Source organism: Colius striatus, chromosome 7 (genome assembly GCF_028858725.1).
Source record: "Colius striatus isolate bColStr4 chromosome 7, bColStr4.1.hap1, whole genome shotgun sequence".
NCBI lineage: Eukaryota > Metazoa > Chordata > Aves > Coliiformes > Coliidae > Colius > Colius striatus.
In genome coordinates this window covers 23679281-23685284 of record NC_084765.1, presented here as the reverse complement: position 1 = coordinate 23685284, position 6004 = coordinate 23679281, and positions in this window count along the sequence as shown.

The following is a 6004-nucleotide window of genomic DNA, read 5'->3' as shown; positions in this document are numbered from 1 at the left end:
CGCAGCACAGATGAGATTAAACCCCAGTGACTGCAGCTGATGGAGGCAGTAATTTTGGCATCAAAAGAAATCACCCCTGTGCTGCCCAGCTTTTGGCTCACCCCCCCTTGGCTTGCTCCTTGCACTGGGGCGTTTCCTTTAGCAGTTCAGCCTGAATTCTTGGTAAAGCCATGCTGGTGTAAGTCACAGCTTCACATGGCCCTTCAAATATGTAGGTATCAATCCCCAAAGCCGTGTTGTGCACTGGTTTATTTGCAGGATGAGCCTGTGTGCATGCAAGGGGGAGGAGGTGCTGGGAACATGCCTTGAAGGCTTCAAATCTGTTTATCTTCACACTCCTGAGAGGCGATCACTCTCCTGTGACAGGGCAGCGCGCTGGAGGGAGCTGCGCTGGCAGCAAGGAGATAAACCTATGGGGCACAGGCTGCTTTGGCCAAGTGGCCTCTCCCTGACCAGCAATTCCTTATGTCTCTGTGAGATGAAATGGGACATAACCACCAGGAAGCCTCCTCCAATCCTTCTTTTTAATAGTTCCTTGCGATAAGTTGTAGATAAGAGGAGAGACTGCATTGTTAACAAGCTGCAAATGCAAAGACAAAAGAAAATGCTGCAGTATTTCACAGCAAAAATAAATAAGTATGTGTAGCATGGCACATTCAGCAGTATGCCCAACTGCTAGTCAGCCTCTAACTTGCCACATTTTTCATTTATTTTGTTTCCAGTAATTGTTTCCTGATTGCAAACATATAGAGGAAAAGAGGCAGAAAATATTTGCTTGTTTACTGATGTAACAGCAGAATGAAGGTAACTTATACAGGGATGAAAGGAGACTATATTTCATGCCTATTGCCAAACAAATAGCTGCAGAACAGTGGGTCATCATGATAAGCAAGAAAGACAGTAACAAAAAGCTGCCTCTGACTGGAAGCTTCGAGAGATTCCTTTGTAAACTGAAACATAGAAAGGAGTAACCTAGGAGATATTTTCTTTCTCTTCAGTTATTCTTGGTGTGATATTTTTGTATCAACCCAGTGTATTAACACTGATGTATGGAAGATAATATCAGAGTTCAGGACTGCAGCATTTCCAGATTTTGTTTTGTTTTGTTTTCTTATTAGGCAAAGGGTTGAGAGAGGAGACTGTCCTGAGCCACTTAAAAATGCACATCTTACAAATGCAATCTACGGAGTAGCTCTTCTCCATGTGCTGGCCATTCCTGCTCCTCACTACCATTTCCACAGATGCATAAACCCTTTATGAATTTACTCCATGTTTTTCAGTGCACAGATTCCAGCTGTGGCTGCCTGTCTGCTGTCACTTTGTTTCCAAGCCGGCTGAGTACCAAGGGCTTACATCCCAGGAGTGCTGAGCATCCCTGAGGACAGAGGAAGTAATCAGCGCTCAGCACTTTGGGTGAGAACCCAAGGTGGCATAGCAGAGGCATGCAGGCTGCCCTGCCTGGGGAAACATTCATGCTGGTTTGGTTGATTTGAGTCTAGGCAGCCACTGTCTTAAGCTATTGCTATTTCTTCCTCTGCATGTTGCAATCCTTGGTATTTCACCATTCATTTTACACTACAAAAAGCCAGGTTAGAGAGATAAGCCAGGAGGAAACATGCTCTACTGAAACAAAAACCCCTAGAGATTTCTGGCAGTTTATGTGTCCAGAGGAGCTCACTGCAGGCACAGGAGCATCAGCTGTGGCATGAGGACCATAAGAGAGAGCATGGAGGTGCAGTAAACCCCACTCCACACCATAAGAGCAATATGTGTGTAAGGGAAGGATGCACCTGGGATTGGGTATGTCCTCAGGTATATACCCTCTGTGTTCATAGCTGTGTGGTTTGTTAGTAGCAAGCAGACCTGGTGGCTTGCATCTAGGGAACAGCAGAGTGACTGACTAAAAATACTGAAGTATTTTTCACACCTTCCAGCAGCAGTGAACTGGCATGGGAGTGTGAGGAAATGCACTTTGACAGATCCCTGTGAGGTTATTCCTCCGAACTGCCTGTGTTTACCTCCAGCAGCAGGGTGACCTCTTTCTCCTGCTGCAATTCATGGCAGGGTCCCTCTTCATAGTAGTATGACAAGCCTTCAGGGATGGGGGTAAATGTCTGGAGGCCACTTCCAGGGCACTCTGAAACAACCTAGGTGAGGCATACCAACCAGTCTGGGACAGTGGTGCATTGTCGTGGAAGGTGTCTGGAAGGAAAGAAAAAAGAGGCTGATATGGCAAATAACTGTACTCTTTCCACTTTGGCATTTGTTACTTTATAACCACATGAGAGATCTGTGTTCGAATCCCTTTGTCAAGGAGGTGTGGTTTTCCTGTACAGGAAGGCTCCCTGGAGAGAAAGTTCATTAGCATCCCAAGGGCCCAGCCCAAGGTATGTTTGCCCATCTGCTCATGGAAGGAGTGAATCTCCTCTGAGAAGGCAGCAGAGATGGTGACTGTATGCGGGTTCAAAATGAAGTAAGAATCCATTAAGTGACCAAATGGGCCAAAAGTAAACATTTGCATGGTGGGTCTTAGAAGAGTTAGCATAACATATTGTAAATCTGAGAATACAGTTGTAATTGGGTCGGGAGTTTGGCATGAGAAATAAGAAAGTGTCTAAATGTGCTTACAGAGACACCAGATCAAAAACACTCAGAGCAAGAATTGTAAAGAAAAAAAAGGGCTTCTCTGAGAAAGAAGGTTAATACCACCCTGTCAGGAGTGCAGCACTGGGCCAGCCCATGAGCTGGGTTTTGGGGACTCCACCACTGAAGGCAGAGCTGAGCTGTTGCAACTTGCTGACATTTCCCTATAGTTAACAGGGCTCCAGCAACTACCACTGCTCTGAGCCTGCCCTGAAAAATGGCCTCAGTTGCAGCACCACCACAGCCATACCAAGCTGCCTGTGGGGATTGTACCTGCTCCTCTGCCCTGGGTGCCTATAGCTACAGCTTTCCTCACACCAGCAGTGACACCTCACAGCTCCTGCGGTGACCTGCCTGCAGAGGTGAAAGATGAGCTGGGACCTTGTACTGGTAGCAGAAAGGCGTTGAGCCTGTAGGGCTGGGAGCAGTGGGAGGACTGGGATGATGATGATGTGTTGGTTTGAAAATAGATTTGGATTCCAGGACCCTACTACTGCCTCTTACAGGCTGCAGCTAAGTGAGCATAGTGTTGTGACTACATGTGTGGCAACGGAGACACTTGAACTGCTCTAAGCAGTTATTTCCCAGACCAGGGGAACGGATCATGTGGGCAAAGCCACTTTCCCATCTCTGAGCTTGTTAGGTCAGGCAGGACACAGCAGCATGTGGGTATGCAGCTCAGTTTGTGGCCATGCCAAACACCGTCTGTGCTGCTGTGATGGCTTTTCCAGGACCACAGGGATGAGAAAGCTAATGCGATGCTGTTCTTTTTCTCAGGTGGAGCTGAAATACTCAGTGCAAAACTGACCACAGAGCAAATGGAATTATTTCTGGTGTAAGTTGAAAGAAATAGAAATAGTCTAACAGCAGAAAAAATCTTATTTTAACCTGGAAAGAAACTGCACTCTCTGCCCTGGGCTTGTGGCTGCAGAGATCTCATAAAAACAAAAGTCACCTTGGGAAGCTTCAGCTACAGGTAAATTTTCAGCAAGAAGTCCTGCCTATTAGTTCCCTTTCTAGAGACATTGATAACACTTCAGACAAAGTGTATAAACACCATGGTCAAGAGACTTCGTTCACTGTTGGAAAGTTCTGTTCTCTCCTTGCTGGTTCACAATGGGACCAAAATTCTGCATTTTGTGGCCCCAGTCTAGTTTAGCAGTCTGAATGGATTGATAGCTGCCCTCTTACACATGCAGAAGAGCAGTGGGGCAAACTCCTGAGCTAGATCTGTTCATGTCAATCTGATTTAAAAAATCCTTTTCAGGAAATATATAAACTGGTCTTGCTAGGACTGAGGCTGAAAAGCAGCGTAAGGTAAATCAGGTTATTCACAGACAGCAATCTGGACAGCATGCTGTTATTCCAGCTGCTGGTAGTACTTCAAAGACAGTTCTTCCTACTGACTTGGGTTTTAAAACGTTGAGGAGCTTACTGCTTACAAGTTATTATTCTTTGAAAGATGTGTGCAGCTTGTTTCCAGACCCCAAAATCTAAGAGAAAGTATAGAAAATGTCTGAAAAGAACCACAAAACTAGGGAAGTTTGCATAAGTTTCCCACATACACCAAAAATAGTCAAGCAAAAAAGTCTGTGTTGGTGACAAGAAAAATTGCTGCCCTGCAGCAAAGTAGGCATAGCTTTGTTTATGTTGACTGGTAATATCTTGTACTCGTTCTGGACTGCCATTCTGGCTTTCTAACGATAATGCTTCTGTGAGATGATTAGCCAAGTAGATAATTGTGTTTATTGGCTCCATATTTACTTACCATGACTGGCAGTACCTTTAAACTGTGGTTCAATGGGTTTATCAGCTTGCAGTGAAGTATGAATTTAGATATGTTATCACAGGTCTACACTATCTCTAGTCCAATTAATTATTGGAAAATGTGTTAAAATAATGACTTCTGACAAATTAAGGCCAGAGAGTTTATGTTCACCTGGTCAAAGGACTACTTAACTCTAGGAAGGAATTTATTATTTGTTTTGCTCAACAGAAAAGTGAAAATAGAAATATTGGTGTTCACAGCTGCCAGACCCAGACCCAAGGGGCACTCCAGCAGGAAGCACTATTCTTCATCAAGGCATTGAAGACAAATATTCCATTTGATCTCATGAGTCAAAACCTCCTGCTGGCACAGCGTAGTCCAGGGAGCTGGTAAAGCATTTTCCCCTCTATGGCAGAATACAGCAGTGAGCACAAATGACAGAGCTAATGGAACCCAGCCCATAAGTAGGACGGCAACTTGCTCACTCTCTCTCTCTCTTGCCGTTTTTTGTTCCCTGGTCCACTAGTACGAACTCCTGCTTCAAAAAGGGATGGTGAATTGGGTAAGGAGTTATCCCTCCTGTGATGGGTGGCAAAGTGTCCAGCGCTGAGCAGTACAACACAGCCACCTGTTTGTGCCTGCAGGAAGGGTCGCCCTGCTGCACAGAGCAAAACCCTGCAGGGAAATAACATTACATCTAACCAGGGACAGCTTCAGCCTCTCCACCAACGGACCAAAGCATGGCATGGCATAGAAATGTTACCAGGTAACGTATTCCCTGTTGTTGGTGTTTGCTTCTAGAGATGCTGAGGTCATCCAGAAGATCTCAAATTTAGGTCACTCAGCAGGAGTTGGTACTAGTGGACCACGGGACAAAAAAAGGCAAGAGAGAGAGAGAGCAAGTTGCAGTCCTGCTTATGGGTTGGCTTCCATTAGCTGTGTCATTTGTGCTCACTGCTGTATTCTGCCATGGATCAACCAGAGTCTAGCAGGATGGAGTACAGTATCAGCATGAGATGCAGATGGAAGCTGTGAGTTTGCCACGAGAAAGAATGAATGTTCAGTCATTAATACTCAAAAATAATATCAGCAAAATTGCTTGTAAATGATACTTTATTTATAGTTTACACTTTTGTGACTGGATAGAAGTAAACTGCTGAGGAAAATTAAAAAAATATTGGGGCAAGTAGATCCTATTGCTGTATTTGTACACCAAAGCAGTGCATGTACAGTTCTGTTCTGCAAAGTGGCTGTGAAACTGACGTTCAGGTAACTTATATGGATGTAAAGCAAATATTTTCCAATTACCTTTCCTTAAAATTTGTTGTAAGATCAGAACTCTTCTGCCTGTGTATTTTTGACAAGTAAGGAAAGTTATATAGGTAAAACTATGGCTTATGTCATGTTTAGATAACTCTGATTTTCTGTCAAAGGCTTTCAGAGGAGTCAGTGACTAAGGTTAGAGCCAGTCCCAGTGATGATGCAGCAAAAGTGACCAAGTTTGGCTGCCAGCTCCCAGCCCCATGAGCTTTTCAGTGCTGCCAGGAACAAAAAGCAGTAAAAACTTGCCTGTCACTGAAGTCAGCAGCTCTC